The sequence below is a fragment of the Triturus cristatus genome, chromosome 10 (assembly GCF_964204655.1).
Source record: "Triturus cristatus chromosome 10, aTriCri1.1, whole genome shotgun sequence".
Taxonomy (NCBI): domain Eukaryota; kingdom Metazoa; phylum Chordata; class Amphibia; order Caudata; family Salamandridae; genus Triturus; species Triturus cristatus.
The window spans coordinates 345,672,875-345,689,640 of NC_140593.1; the positions used below are offsets into that span (position 1 = coordinate 345,672,875).

General features: G+C 43.3%; 1 long non-coding RNA gene across 2 annotated transcripts in view; it reads left to right on the top strand.

The window, feature by feature from the left end:
* The first annotated feature begins 1,105 nt into the window (after positions 1–1,105).
* LOC146789423 (uncharacterized) overlaps positions 1,106–16,766 on the top strand; it is a 150,968-nt gene continuing 135,307 nt past the window's right edge. The window contains exon 1 of one of the 2 annotated variants that reach the window (XR_014969796.1): positions 1,106–1,166. This is a non-coding gene — a long non-coding RNA (uncharacterized LOC146789423). Of the gene's footprint in view, positions 1,167–14,691; positions 14,727–16,766 lie in introns of those variants that run through there. The other variant, XR_014969795.1, reaches the window with a different exon arrangement.

The following is a 16,766-nucleotide window of genomic DNA, read 5'->3' on the forward strand; positions in this document are numbered from 1 at the left end:
CAGTAGGAACAGGAAAACATTTGTGCCTCATCCTCATCATCATCCAAAATAAAACGGGTACAATCCCTGGACTACTCTGGCCGAAGACCCAATAGCGCCAACCGCGCATAGCGTAGAGGCCCCATCCCATTAGGGTTCCTGGCCGTTGGCGCATTCCTGGCGCGGACGGGAGCAGACGGGCTTGCCTTAGGCGCGCCGTGGGCGCGCCCGCTGCGCGCTCGCGCCAGCGTGAGTTTAAGTAGAAAATGCAGGGGGAAACTAGAACGCTGACCTGAGAGGAGGAAGCGGGCCCGCTCGCACGGACAGGTACTGCAACTCCTATGTATTATGCCGGGAGAAAGTAATTCCACAACAGGTAGTAACTAGAAGTTTAAAAATGATTAAAAATGCATAAAAGCAAATGTTTACACTTTCGCAGCCCGCAGTGTCTCGGTATCACCGCACTCTTCCCCCACCAACCAACGTAACACACGCTGCGCACTCGCGCCAGCGTGAGTTTAAGTAGAAAATGTGGGGGGAAACTATAGCGTTGACCTGAGAGGAGGAAGCGGGCCCGCTCGCACGGACAGGCGCCGCAACTCCTATGTATTATGCCGGGAGAAAGTAATTCCACAACAGGTAGTAACTAAAAATGCATAAAAGCAAATGTTTACACTTTCGCAGCCCGTAGTGTCTCGGTATCATTGCACTCTTCCCCCACCAACCAACGTGACACAAAGAGCATCTTGCATATAGCAAGATCTCAGTGGCGGCTCCTCCATTGGGGTTTGGGTGCGTAGCCTCACTACTTTGTCACAGTGCGAGAAGCAGAAACATACAATGGTAAAACTACCATTTTATGTTTCTGCTTCTCGCACTGCGAGAAAGCAGAAGTACATTGTTGGGGTGGGCAGGTGGACAGTCCTGCTTGAGGGCATGGGGGAGGGGCTTGCCTACTATTGTGGGGCCGACCAAAGCAGTCATGCGCACTCTCCCTTTTTCTCTATGTAGGCTTCAGCCTACATGGAGAAAATGGCCTCACTTCAGGCGCCGTCCGCACCAATCACAACGCTGCCATTGCAGCATTGTGATTGGTTTGGGGAGGGGAGGGAGGAAGCCTGCTTCCTGACATGGGACCCGGTCAGGAGCAGCAGGAGCTGAGGCGGCGGCTTGTGAACCGGGGAGAGGTAAGTTTTTAAAAATGTTTAATTACCAGGCTGCTTCCCCCCGTGAACTCACTCGACTCTCCCCCACCCGTCATGCCGGCCGCAACTGTGTTGAAATGAGGCATAACTGGTTTCCCCTGTCGTGCACCTGCCCAGTTGCACTGTTTGCCTTACTCAATGTATTTACCAAACATGGCGGGCCTGCGATCGTGCCCCCTATGTGTGCCAAGCAGAGATGGAGCATCTTGCGCCGTGGGCACGTAGCTCGGAGCGTTTTTTAGAAATGTGTTTTCCAGTCCTTTCCTAAAGAGTTTTTCTTATCCCTTTCACAAGCAGCTTCCCTGGCGGTGTTCTCCCCTCATTTGTGAGGCTTGCCATAGCCTATGTACGTGAAGACACACGTTACATAAAGGGCCGTATTCATCCCTGCACACAAAACATCTGCGTCCAACAAGCGTGCATCATCTGCATCACCCAGTGTACACACAGGCCGAAGAGTTTGTCATATGTAAGATGCGCACACCCTTGTCTTACCTGGTGCACACACATGCTTGTGAGTTTGTTGAACCTCGTGCATACATGGATGAGAAGGGTTGTTGTACTGGTGTGTGCTCATTTGGTGGCTCGGCAAAGCTAATGCCTGCACAGGCTGGAGGCTTCGTCCTGTCCACTTCATACATATGTCTGAAAGTGAGTTGTTACACTTGTAGGAACTGTCCTTGCCGGTGCATACCCATGTCGGGGGATTACTCTCATCTGAGGGAGCAGCCTCAAGTGGAAGGGGTCGCTGTACTCGTGGTGTAAAGGCTGGACTAGTTGTCGTTCCCAATACACAATTAGACCGGGCAGCTTGCCTTACCTAGTGCACACTCAGGCTGTAGGGTTTGTACATTGTGAACACAGGATATCTTTTCGTATATACATGGGACCTGCAGGAGTACTTTCTTTGAGTGTCTTCCCATATGTCCATAGGCATCCTTTATGTATTTTCTTTCAGACACAGCTTTCAGAATGTCCTTCAGTTTGTCCAGACAGCTTGCTGTATGTCTTGACAGATTCACACAGAACCTGTCTGCTATGCTGGCACCACTCACCACACCGTCCCCGCAGCATTCACCTCACAACCATGCAACCACCCCACACCTCACTGACACACTGCTACTAGTCAGCTCACTGTCACGTAGTCATGGTCACCGAAATCTATCGCCCACCTCACTATCCCACAGCCAAGTCTAAGTTTACTCCTTCACAGCCACCACTCGCATCCCTGCTGCCATGCAGCCCCCCTCACCTCAGGGCCACGGGGCCTTAACTCATCTCACTACCACAGAGCCTTCACTCATCTTACCTGCACCCATCCATCGCTCACCTCACTGCCACGCAGCTTTCTAATGGGGTACAAAAGGGACGCTCAGAGCACAAGTACAAGATTGTTAGTTTTGAGAATTTCCATCGTATTACCAACTGTACATGTTAAAATACGTAAAACCAGAATTACAACTTAAAAAATAAAAATGTCCCAATACAAATAATTAAGCAGTAGGACACTTGAAAACAAATCAGGTTGGTTGTAACATTCTACTGTTAATAGAAACATATTGGCTGCATGTCTGCAAGTTCCACATTTACGGAGGTGACAGGGACAGTGAATATACTGCGTGGTTCCTTCTGTGAAAGGTATGCCGCCCTCTCACTTTTTCAGAGAGGGGAATGGTCCCGACACATTTACTACTAACAAGCTGTTTTTAGGTCTCGCCTGAGCCAGCGCATGCGCTGCTCTGCGAGACATTTAGTAAGTGGGTTTTCAAAGTGCTACCACACACTTTTGCTGGCCTCAAGCTTGCGGTTACGTGCGCGTGCACACGCGAAGCCGCCATCTGGCTTTCCTCCGTCATGGGTCATTAAGTGCATCGCTCGCGGGCACCCTTACAGCCAGCGATCGCGATCACTTTCACTTTTGTGGCTTTGTCACTTTCACGGCCGCGCGGCCAATGCTTGTTCCTTTTGAGGTGCCTACCTGCTGGTACACTGTGGCCAACCTGGTCAACAAAGCAGTGTTTTACAGGACCTGTATAACAGCAAGTACATATTCCTCACCTAGACATCCCCACTAATGAATGGCCTGGGAACAACCGTGTTTACCCATCCAGACTACTGCAGTGCAACTCTGACCCGAAGCTGTAAGTGGTCCTTTAGCCGTTGTTTTTCTTTTAGGAAGAAAAGCGTCATTTAGGGAAACTTCTGTACCAGACACTTAAAGCAATAGCAACATTAACATTAAGTGAATGCTGCCTGCGAGATCAGCTCTTTTGCAAACAACCCCAACCCCTTAACGGATCTGATAGGTGAATTTCGCCAGAGCTCAACAATTGGCCAGAACGTGTTACTTAAGCCTCCTGGTGTCCAGTGTCTGTGCCTCACATCTACACACCCTTTAAGGAAGGATTTTTGGAGCACCAGAAATAATCACAGTTTGGTGTTTACATCACCCCTTTCCACCAGATACACGTCATATTTCAAGCTATTAGATGCTATTTTTCGGTCTCTTTCAGCGTCCTTTTTTTTTTCTTTTAGTGCACGCACGCTTACAACTCCCGGGCCTGTTCTATCTCCTCCCACGCTCCCTCCCTGCGGACTTTCATGCCTCAGGGAATTCAGCAACTCCTGTCTGTCCTGTTTCCTGGCCTCACACCTGCACCCTGACCCTCTAACCGAGGGAGATGTATTTGCATTCCTCCCAAATATACCTGCTCCGGGGCTCCTCTGTTCCCCTTTCCTCTACCTGCTCCAGAGCACCTACATCTCCCTTACTTCATCGTTACTTTTGCTTGTTCCTAGACTCCTATCTGTCTGTTGTCTCGTCCGTCCCTCTGCCTGCTCTGCTCCTGTATCTCCTTGCCAGCTCCGGCTTCCCTATTCCTACTGCTTTCTGCCTGCTCCTGCTTTCTCTCGCTTTATCTTTCTGCCTGCTACGGCTCCTGCTGTCTCTCTTCTTACCTCAGGCGGGGCCTGTTTCGAAAGTACATATTAGTTTTGTCTATGGGCATTGTGCAGCGTTTGCACTCGCCTTGCCAAGCAATGTGTTCAGTCAGAACTCCTTTTTCGACATCTTCCTAAATAGCGCGTTCATACAGACATGGTTGTATTTAAACAAGAAAAATGACTCGCCTGAGATTGCAGTTGGGTGAAGCAGCGCAGCCATAGACCACGAGTCAGTTAAATGTGAAAGACTGCTTTAAAGAAACTGCTGCAACAACTTCAAAGAACCCTTGGTAGTATGCCTTGCAAACTAGCATTAACGCCGTTCTCACTAGACATTGCACTACATAGCCGCAGCGTGGGCATGAACACGGTGTACAGAGACTACACCTCCTTGGAGAGCTACCTGCGGCAGAGGCTGCATCTCATCCGAGGTGAGTGGGGAGCGACAAACTCCTCTCTGTTGGCTAACCCATGCGTAACCCCTTCCTGATGACCTAGTGCGTTCTGTGGAATAAAAGGCGCGACACTTTTATTCTTCCCTCTCATTCGGCCTGAAAACTCTGCAGATATTTATGATATAAAACTTACCCAGTGTGAGAGTGCCTTAAAAGACGAGGTTTTCAGAAATCTAACACAACTTTTTATTCTAGCACAGAAGAGGGTAACAATTGGATAAATAAGCCTTTTGCTACTAACACATTTTTTATTTTTTATTTATTAAAATTTTTCAATATGTTATGTTATGTTATATCAGCTTATAGAGCGCTCTAATACCCGAAGGTGTCCTGGCGCTGTAGCAGAGTGTCTGAAGAGAAAATGAACAACTGGTAACCAGAGGCGAAGTGCTTGCCTAGGCTGAGAACAGCCAGGTCTTAAGACTTCTTCTAAAAGAGAGGAGATCAGTGGTGGACCTGAGAAATAGAGGAAGATCGTTCCAGGCATAGGAGGCTTTGCGCACAAAACTCCTACCACCCCAGTTTGCCTTTTTGGCCCTGGTGATTACAGCCAGTTTGGCCTCACTGGAGCGGAGAGCTCTCCCCGGAAGGTACCACTGGAAGCGATCTCTAAGGTCCAGAGGTCCGATTCCGTGAAGTGATTTATGAGCTGTACAGAGGGCCTTAAAAAGAACCCGATGCTTCATGGGTAGCCAATGCAAATCCCGTAGTCCTTTGCTGACGGACACAAATTTGGGCGTATTAGTTGGCAGCCTGGCTGCTGCATTCTGTGCCATCTGGAGTCTGCTTAGATGTTTCTAGTGAACCGTAAGGTAAAGGCTATTGCAGTAGTCCAGATGGGACAGAGCTAAGGCGGACACAACAGACCTGAAGCTGTCAATGGATAAGTAAGGCTTTATTTTCCTCAATGTCCTAATGGTTAAAAAGCAAGTGGAAGTCACTTTATTAACCTGCTTCTCAAAAGAGAGCCTATTGTCAACAATCACCCCCAGATCTTTTACTTCCAAAGCAGGGGGGGGCGGGAGGGCCCAACTCGCTAGGCCACCAGGCTGGGGACCAGAGGCAGGGAGTGTTCCCAAACAGGATAACCTCTGTTTTGCCAGCGTTTAATTTCAAACAGTTGGCAGCCATCCAGCTGGTGATGGCGGACATACCGTCCTGACAGGTAGAGGCTTTAGTTACTTCAATCCCTTTGTTAAGGGTGATCACAATCTGGGTGTCATCGGCATAAGAAGTTAACCTAAGGCCATAGGATTGTATGAGAGGAGCAAGAGGTTTAACGTAGACATTACAAAGCGTCGGGCTCAAAGAGGACCCCTGTGGCACTCCACAGGGAAGAGCAAAAGACTTAGATGAGAAAGTACCCATGTCCACGTTTTGAGTTCTGTTGGTCAAGAAGGATTTCAGGAGGGCCAGGGCCGAGCCCTGAATCCCGACCTTAGATAGTCGTTCTGTTAGAACATCATGTTGTACCGTATCGAAAGCCGCTGACAGGTCCAGCAGGATCAAGATAGCTGAGCCTCCCTGGTCGACGGCATCCCTAATCTCTTCCGTGGCTTTCAACAGACCCGATTCGGTGCTGTGCCCGGCCCGGAACCCGTATTGAGAGTGGTCCAACAGAGTATTAGTGTCTAGAAAAAGGCTGAGTTGCGAGTTCATTGCCTTCTCCAGGATTTTAGCCGGTAAGGGAAGACGTGAAATAGGTCTGTAACTGTTGGGATCTTTAGGATCGAGATTAGGTTTTTTTAAAAGAGGAAGGATCGAGGTGGTTTTCCAGGACAGGGGGTAGTGCCCTGAAGCCATTATCTGATTGAGAAGTGGAGTAAGGGTGTTAGAGATGATATCTGGGGCCAGTTTGATTATAGAGGAGGGACAGGGATCTTTCGGGGAACCAGATTTGCAGCCCAGCAACAGATTAGCCACCACCTGAGTGGTTAGAGGCGTGAAATTATCAAAAGTGGGGAGGTTGTTGGAAGGCATCGAGTCGGAGCTTATATCAGAAAGGGGTCCTGAGGGCTTATTGAAGGATGAAAAAATGGCATCCACTTTGGACAGGAAGAAGTGTGCAAAAGTGTTACAGAACTCAGAACTGCTGTGCGGGGTGGGTTTGGGGGGGTAAGAAGGGCAGTCACAGTTTTAAAAAGTTATTTGGTGGAAGATTTAGCTTCGATGATTTTTTTTAGAAAAGTAGTCCTTTTTCTCGGTTAGCAGCACGTTCTTATAATCTAGGAGGCGGGATATGTACCTGTCTTTATTGATAGGGTTATAACCGTTCCTCCATACTCGCTCCAAATGCTTACATTCTGATTTCACCTTTTGGAGAAGCTGCGAGAACCAAGGGGCAGAGGGGGTTCTACGTTTGGGGAAGCACCATTTGACCGGGGCGAGTATGCAACAGGCTGAGTTGATCCAGTCACTATAGGCTGCAGAGGCATCCTCAATAATGGGGGGTAGGTCCGGGACTGAGGTAGTCAATGCTTTACAAAGGTTAGATGAATTGACATTTTTTCCAGGCCCGGAAGGCTAACCTGTCCCTGTGATTTAAGAGGACTTGAGGAGAGACTGACTGGGCAATCTCGAAGAGGATAGCCAAGTGGTCGGTCCATGGTAACGGCATGGTGCCCATAATTGACAAACAGGGTGAGTTAGTAAAAATCCCGTCCAGGGTATGGCCGGCCCTGTGAGTGGGTCCAGATACTAGATGGCGAAGATCGACAGCACTCATAGTGTCAACCAGTCGAGCTGTCTCGGGGTCAGAAGGGTCATTTAAGTGAAAATTAAAATCGCCTAAGATGGTTAAAGATTTAGCGCAAAGACCATCTTCCAACAGTAGGCCTATTGAGTCAAGAAAACCCACTTTAGAGCCTGGGGGATGGTAGATGAGCATCACATTAAGTGTGTCGTGAGGGCCAAACCGCACATTGATAGATAATGCTTCACAAGAGTTGTTAGAAGCGTCCTCAAAAGTGGGGCTGAGGCTTTTGTGATAAATCACTGCCAGCCACCCCCCTCTCCCTAGAGGGCGGTCCAGACTATAACTAAGAAAGTCGGGAGGGACGGCTTTAACCAAATCAGGTCCAGATGCTTTGTCTGTCCAGGATTCAATATGCTACACAGCAGCCACACTTTGTTACAACATAACTTTAACACATTGGCATAGCCAATAGCTCTAGCTAAACACTTAAAAGGTCCCAAAGGCGAGACCTATTGGCTATGCCAATGCTTGTTGTTATCAAAAGGCACACAATTGATGGACGGAATGCAGAACAAATCAATACATTCACCCCTAGTCAAGAGATCTGGGTTAAATCCATCATTCTTTTGCTCACCATGCCACCCCAGTTTAGACCTGGCCATATGCAAATCAGTCTTGACCCTGTGCCTCATGGGAACTGTCCAGCCCTAACTGCCAAGCCAGTTCCTCCCTGGACCGAAAACAAGAATCCTAGAACCGGTTTCGGGGTTTCACCCCTCTTCAGCCAGGAAAGCTTGATTCCAGTGGCACAGTGAGCCCAGGACTCACGTCTGAGCATACCTGGTGCACTTAGGGCGACAAAGCAAAATACACACAATTGATGGACGGAATGCAAAACAAATCAAAACATTCACCCCCAGTCAAGAGATCTGGGTTAAATCCATCATTCTTTTGCTCACCATGCCGCCCCAGTTTAGACCTGGCCATATGCAAATCAGTCTTGACCCTGTGCCTCATATGAACAGTCCAGCCCGAACTGCCAAGCCAGGTCCTCTCTGGACCAGAAACAAGCATCCTAGGACCGGTTTCGGGGTTACTCCCCTCTACAGCCAGGATAGCGAGAGTCTAGTGGCACAGTGAGCCCAGGACTCACGTCTGAGCATACCTGGTGCACTTAGGGCGAGAAAGCAAAAGACACACAATTGATGGACGGAATGCAGAACAAATCAAAACATTCACCCCCAGTCAAGAGATCTGGGTTAAATCCATCATTCTTTTGCTCACCATGGCACCCCAGTTTAGACCTGGCCATATGCAAATCAGTCTTGACCCTGTGCCTCATGGGAACAGTCCAGCCCGAACTGCCAAGCCAGGTCCTCCCTGGAACGAAAACAAGCATCCTAGGACCGGTTTCGGGGTTTCACCCCTCTTCAGCCAGGATAGCTTGATTCCAGTGGCACAGTGAGCCCAGGACTCACGTCTGAGCATACCTGGTGCACTTAGGGCGAGAAAGCAAAAAAAAAGCTTGTTATTATAGCGCTTGCTGTCGTTTGCCATTTTGAGCGCTGTAAATTGCAGATGCTACTATTGTTACTTAATATCGGAGCACCTCCCTTACTAGTGATGCTGCGAACAAAGAATAATGAAAACAGTATTATTGTGCAACGAAAAGATACTTGAAATATGCCCCCCAATGTTTTTGCATAAAATTATTTTCTTTTGTTTAACAAATAAACAAATCACTGGATGCGCCGTTATGGAGAATAAAACGGGTACGTGCAACGTAGAAAAATTGTATTTGGATAGAACATGTAACACCTTTCTCTAGTAAAAACACTCTGTGCTGTTGGCGGGATTAGGAGTCGCAGTGCAGGCGTGTTTATATTTTATTCTGGTTACAGCACAATCCATCTCTGCAGTTTAGGAACTTGTGTACAATCACTTTTTTTGTGTTATCCTTATACAAGCTTTTGCATTTTGGGCATCCCCATACATTTCACTTTGGCCTTTGACTTGCGCGCGTTTATTATATAGGATGAACTTCTGCCTCTGATGTCATACTTCACAATTTGAACACATTTGTCCCCTTTTCTGTAAGATTCCCCATTGCTTGTCTTGGGTGAACGGAAGCTCATTTTGAGTTAATATTTAAATATTTTGAAGAGTCGGTCCACGTGGCAGCATTGAGAATATTAGTAATGATGGTAGACCAGAACTCGATGTTAGCCTTAAATATGTCCATGTGGACCCCATGTCTTGCATTTGCTTATTTACTTACAGCATTCATGGTTGTTTAGAAGGCAATCTGTTCGAAATAGGTATGTTGTTCCTCTCTCTCACACAACTCCCCTTGGTTTTTCTCCCTCACACAGCTCCTCTTGTTTTCACTCCCTCACATATCTCCCCTTGGCTCTCTCATGCAGAATGTTCCAGTGAAGTCACTGTTGCACTTTTTTTTAAAATGGTGTTTCTTGCATGAAAACAGAAAATTAATTTAAGGAAATAGTGTCATCATATTGATGTACAGCACTGCACAGTCAATGAATGTATTTATTGTAGAGTTAAAACCATTACAAGTGTATTAATGTGTTCAAAAGTTAATATGGACAAATGATAGCATCAGCATATGCAAAAATTGTCCTCCATAGCTCATAAAAATTGGCACTTTCTTAAATAACGAATAATACAATCGTATTGCTTTATTAACCTTCCTGCTTCCTCAAATTTGCTTGAAAATGCACCATTTATCCACTCTTTTTTCAAGATGTTCTCCCCCAAACCCCCAAAAGGTTGTTCAGACTCGCTTGCTAAGCTCGCTCGCCGTAGTGCAGTATGGCAAATATTTTACGCCTCACCTCTTTCAAATGTCACCAGCCGCCACTTCCAGAACTGCCTTCCCCTAAGACAGAAATGCAGTAATTGTTGTAAAGGGGGTCAATTTGCTAAAGAGTGTGGAAAGAAAAAAGGATGACAGCATGGACAGGAATTAATTTTACTGAAGGGAGGTGGAAACTAGCAATGTTATGAGCGTAAGTAACAAACTTATTTTGAATTTAAACAACACATGTTAAATGAAAACCTGAACGATGGGTGACAATAGGTGGTGTCTGTAAACATTTATGCAGATTTAGGTATGCCTTACACCATAATAATGAAGAAAGGAGAAATGTGTGAGCAAAATTGGGAATTTCTTGCTTTAGTCAGATTCCACCCTGAAATATATGGTGAGGAACAAAATAAGCATGCTAGGGTTCAGGTGGCTGGCCTTTACATTCAAACACCAAAAACACTAGAGGCACATTGTATGCAGCAAAAAAGGGCCATCTGTGCTTGGATGGCTTATGAAAACAAGGGAATCATAGGGTAAATGAAAGGAGCAACAAAGACAGGCGACAATTATGGAAACTAAAATTTTCAAATGCATGCTATATGCCCCCAAACCAATTTAAAAATGGAGAGTAGGTAAGTGTTTAGGATGCTACATTAAATTCAGCAGGAGCAGGCAAAGTATCATACCAGCAGCTTTTCCACTGCTGAAAATCCTGTACCGCTGTTCTAGTTTTGAACAAGTAAATAAAGGGAGAATTAAACCCTCCAATAATTTTTGAAACACGTGAGAACAATTTAGCTTAGTTTAGAAGTCCTGGAATTCCTTACAGATGTGCTCTTCAGTAGGCAAACAGAACTCTCCTACATTTATTTCTCTGAACCATGTGCCTGCTACCTAATTTGTATTTGGAAGGTAAACAAAGCTTGTAAAACTCATATTTCAATTGGTTAATCTCATAAGAGAGGGTCATTTTTGCAAATAACACTCCTCTAATCTCATTCTGTTTCGCTAGGATTTTATTTAGAAATTCTTCTCTAATTTTGAATTGGATTACTTTTTCGAAAAACTGTCTGTTCAGCAGCATTCATAGTCTGTGCCTGTTTACATCTCAATCTGTCTCTGGCAATCCAAGCTCCATTACCCACCCTTGATTATAAAGGACACCAAAGATGGAAAAACAGACAAGAGTCCATGCACAGCAAACGCTAGAAGACTCCGAGTGCTGGAAGATCTAGAGGAGAAGCACGCCAGGCAAGCAATGTTAACAATGAATCTCAAAGAAAAGCCTAAATAGGTGCTACAAGTGACAACACTTTGCTACAGCACAAGCTGGTATTGCACTCTGCGCATCTGCATGTATACTATAGGGCTTATTTACAAGGACCTTGCGCCACTTTTGTGTCATTTTTAACATGGGAAAAGTGACGCAAAGTGGCGCAAGGGGCTTATAAATCTGCCCCTATGTATGTATGTCCATGCCATGCCAGTAAAAATGAATGTTGCCAAATAAAACATGTTATTTGGAATAAGTGTACTAGTAAATACACTTTCACTCATTCATTACTACATTACAAATTCCTTAATACTGCCACAGGACAGTGCAATTGACTTGCGAAAACAATGCGTATTGTCTCATAAATTCCAATCTAGTATTAGATGACAACCAAAAAAAAATAGAGTCATACACACAAAGCTGAGTTATTGCGACTCCTTCTGACTGCGTAAATGTGATTCCTTTAGCCCTGAATATTGGCAGATACTGTTGTTTATAACTGCTGCATATGAACAAAACAGCCTGGTATACACCATTTGTGCACACACGCAGTGTTTTGTATGACTCACTTACTTACAAACTCGATGGATGGATGGGTGGGTGGATGTAAGGATGGACGACCAAAGTAACCTCTTTTAACAACTCTTGAATAATAAAAGTTTAATTTAAAAAAAGCTGCCAGGTTCTAAAATATGCCCTGCACATTATGTGCACTGTTTGACGCTGGTGCATACTTCACTGAGCTATAATATCCGGCCTCTAACTCGCGACCTATTGGAGATGGAAGGATCTCTGTAATAAAATCATTAACATTTAAAGAATTACACATTGGCTCAGCTGCAGGCACAGTAGCCATCTACGCTCTATAATCATGAGTAAACCTGTGCACAACATGCACACATATCTCTCCATGAAGTGCATAAACCACCCAAGTTTTTTTTTGCAACTGTAACACCCTGAAACTTTATAAAGGATTTTGATCCGCACTCATACGCAAAATACAAGTCCATCCAATTTGTTTGTTTTAAGATTGTTCTTTATTCTTTCTTCTAGTAGCCAACGCGTTTCGTCCTGTTTAAGGACTTCTTCAGGGCTACAACATAAATAATAACTATTGTTAAAAAACTTTTTATAATAAAAGCTTATTTTTCTCTCTTTTTTTAAAACTTTTTTTAAAATATTTTTTATAAAAGACAGACAGATTGACAAATGCAAATGTATTGATTCAATGCCAATTTTTACATTTCCAAAGTTTCATTAATCTAATTCCCCAGGCACATAGTCCTACAGAACAATATTAACAGAAGTAGTCAGTGTGTCAGTACAGAAATTTAGACCTAAAGCTACTAAAAGATACATCCCCCCACATATAGGATATATAGGATATTCACCAATTGTAACACGGATTTAATAATACCACCGAACAGGTCTCAAGAAAGAAAAGCGAGGTAAAACCAACGTACTGAAAATCATTTAAACACTGATAAGGAAATCAACTGCTGAGCCCTGAAGAAGTCCTTAAACAGGACGAAACACGTTTATATTAGAAATTGACCTGTTAGATTGGAAATGACTGTCGAAAGTTGATAGGCCATCGAAGATGGCAGTCTCGTTTATCCACTCGCTGTTCACTATGGTGCGTATTGGATAATACGGTTTTACATCGTCAAAAAGAATAGATATGTAATTCATGGAAATCATGGCAAACATAGTAATATTAGATGACAGTAGTATTTAGAGACTGTCGTTTATCTGGCAAGACATCAGCATTATGATGGGAAACCAAATTTCCAACGTAAACCATCTTAAAATATAGTGGAAATTTACCAAATGATACCCGTTCAATATGGCGGATACATTTCACACGAAACGTGAACATTTGCGCATGCGTGAACCTTGAACTTCAGCTTTTTAAACCCGTGACTAGCCGCACTCGTCTTGCGCGTGCATTATGATGATGGAGTACCGGCTCCCACAGGACTAGACGTACGGTAAGAAAATTAAAAACTGCCCTCATTAGCTTAGTATATATGTATGTGGCTACCTCACTCTAGACAGCATTATACGTACGGGAAGAAAATTAAAAATTAAAAACTGCCTTCATTAGCTTAGTATACATGTATGTGGCTATCTCCCTCCAGACAGCATTAGAGCAAGAAACCATCTTTTTGTAATGGTGACAACCACTAGATATTTAGACTTCTAGGCTTTATTTATATGAATAAGCCTTTCTAAGATGGCGGATACCGTTGACTCGATATGTATTGGATAGCGCTTGTGCCAATTCTGAGATTTAGCGTTTCAAACAGGTGTTCCATGCAACGCGTCCTGTGTATAAGGAATAAGGATGGAGTGACAGCTCAGAATATACTTCTCTCACGGTAGATTAGGGTGAAAATCTTCTCTTACCTTGTAACTATGTATTATGTAAATCTGTGGGCTAATTCTAGCGTATGACGACATTAATAGTTACTGGGCATTTAGAACCATGTACCTAGAGATCTTAAAGTATGATATGTACATACGTGATTGGGGTTGTCGACTTGTGACAAAAATGAACGGAGAATGATCAAACGCACGGTCAAACGTACGGTAAAATGCGAGTAAAAAGCAGTCAAATATGGCGGCTATCATTGACATAACATTAATCTGGTCAGCGAGGTCGATGACTTGTTGAACGCGCCCATCCTAATAAGCACTGCTAGAGAATTACAACTCTTTGAGGTCCACCAACTCTGTGCCTCTTTTGAATTGGGCAATAATGGAGTCATTAATAGCCGCGCCTACGGATTATTTGGGACTAATGAGGGAAGTCAGCTAATTCTGCTGCACATACTTATATTGATCTGGAGCTAGGCAACTTGTTACTACCCGTATACGGTCATACTCAGTCTTTGTTTGTATAACATATATAAAGGAGTTTTGTTTTTACCTTTGCTTTTTAGATCCAGAAAATAGCGATGACCTAAAAGCTACTAAAAGATACATCCCCCCACATATAGGATATATAGGATATTCACCAATTGTAACACGGATTTAATAATACCACCGAACAGGTCTCAAGGTATGGAACTAGTTCAATGATATTAGAATGTGTTATAAAAGGCATTACGGCTGACGCGATATGATTACTTTTTTAAGGACTGGAAATATGAGATTTGGAAGTTGTGTTGATCTTGGTGTATGCATATCATTACTTATGCATTGATATACAATTGAATGTCTGTAATATGACTGCTGACACCATGTAATTACTGTAATATATACATCTCTCTAGAAAGAAAAGCGAGGTAAAACCAACGTACTGAAAATCATTTAAACACTGATAAGGAAATCAACTGCTGAGGTATTGAAATTATATTTGAATTTGTATATAAATATTAAATGAAAAAAAAAGACTTGATGATGAATGAGGCTATTTCGTAGCTAGGGACAAAAGGAATGCAATATAGGACTTTTTTATCTTTACATAAGCACGCTGCATGAGCATTTATTTCTATTGAAAAATAGGAAGAAATTAAGTGTGTGATGTGTCAACATGGTTCTTTTAACTATCTTTTGACAGTACTCTATGAGTTTCCCATACTGTCTAAATTTCTGTACTGACACACTGACTACTTCTGTTAATATTGTTCTGTAGGACTATGTGCCTGGGGAATTAGATTAATGAAACTTTGGAAATGTAAAAATTGGCATTGAATCAATACATTTGCATTTGTCAATCTGTCTGTCTTTTATAAAAAATATTTAAAAAAAAGTTTAAAAAAAAGAGAGAAAAATAAGCTTTTATTATAAAAAGTTTTTTAACAATAGTTATTATTTATGTTGTAGCCCTGAAGAAGTCCTTAAACAGGACGAAACGCGTTGGCTACTAGAAGAAAGAATAAAGAACAATCTTAAAACAAACAAATTGGATGGACTTGTATTTTGCGTATGAGTGCGGATCAAAATCCTTTATATTGCTTTGAAGTGAAAGTTTTCTTCCACTTTTTGGGAAGCGGAGGGGTCTTGCTTCTCTGATCCTTGCACCATAAATTCACTGACATTCCCGAGACAGGGATAAGTGCTGTACCTATATCCTAGACCTCTTTTGTAAATCCAACACCCTGAAACTTGTTTAGAAACACAACGAACTCTGCAGCAGGTGCCTTAAACCTTTATTATATATGATTAAAGTTATCATACTGGCCAATATCTTTCTGGCGCAGAATTAAAATTGAATATGGGGCATATTTATCAACATTTCATGCAGCACACTGCAGCAAGCTATCAAGGGAAAAGGAAGGAATGCACAGTATTTAACACTATACGGTGTATTGCTGCTTTTCCTTGCACTGGCTCACAATATCCTGCTTTGCGCCTTGAAAGCAGGATTGTTGTTGGAAGGTTCCTGCACAAAAACAATCCTCAGACACATTTTCCTCTTTCTATGTTTGCTGAAAAAGGAAGAAACAAGGAGATGTTTTTCCATGTTACGACTCACCTAGAGAGGCGTAACATTTGTGAAGCATTCACAGGTCTACCACTAATGGTAAATTTGGGAATGCACCACAATCCATGGGTGAATGCGTTGGAACACCCACCCTCCATCCAAGGAATGCCTCACTGGGGCACAGTAACCAACACAGTGATTTACGCTGCGTTGCTTTGCTCTGGATTTATCAAGCTATGCAGGACCATGCAAGGTGGCATTGTGTGGCAGGATAAATCTGACATAGTAGTTTTGTTGCCCTTGCATCCCCTTGCATGGTACAAGGGTGATTCAACTCATTGATAAATATTCCCCTTAATGTATAAGCTGACTTATTCATTCACATTGGATGTTATCACAATCTTCGACTGAAGTATTTAGTTATGGTCAGGATGTCTCGAAGAAGAGCTTTTACAATAATTATGCGGTTGACATGTTTAATTTGAAAATTATCTCTTTTGACAGGAGAAATAATTTATTTAGGCAAAGGAGATAGCTGTGGTTGGGTAGATAATCTTTTTTGTAAAAAGCAAAAATATGAAAAAGAACTTTACATTTTTAATTCACTGAAGATGCTCAACATTGACAGCAGAGAATACTCCAGCTAAATGACAATTTATTTGAAATTCTCTATGAATTTGCTATGGGACAAAGAGAGAATATACTTAATTAAACAATGCTAGAAACGCCAAACATTGTCCACTGTAAAATAGTCTGATAAAAGACTGCAAATAATGCAATCAACTGCATAGCCCTTGAGTTTTATAAAACCTGTCTTGAATAGGTGGATGATACAAAGCCAAGTGCAAATTTCAAACAAAGGTTGGAACCAAATAACATTAATTAAAAATAACCTTTCAAAAGCTTTGAGTTAAAATAATAGGGTTTAAAGTATTTATATTGCTATTAGTAGCT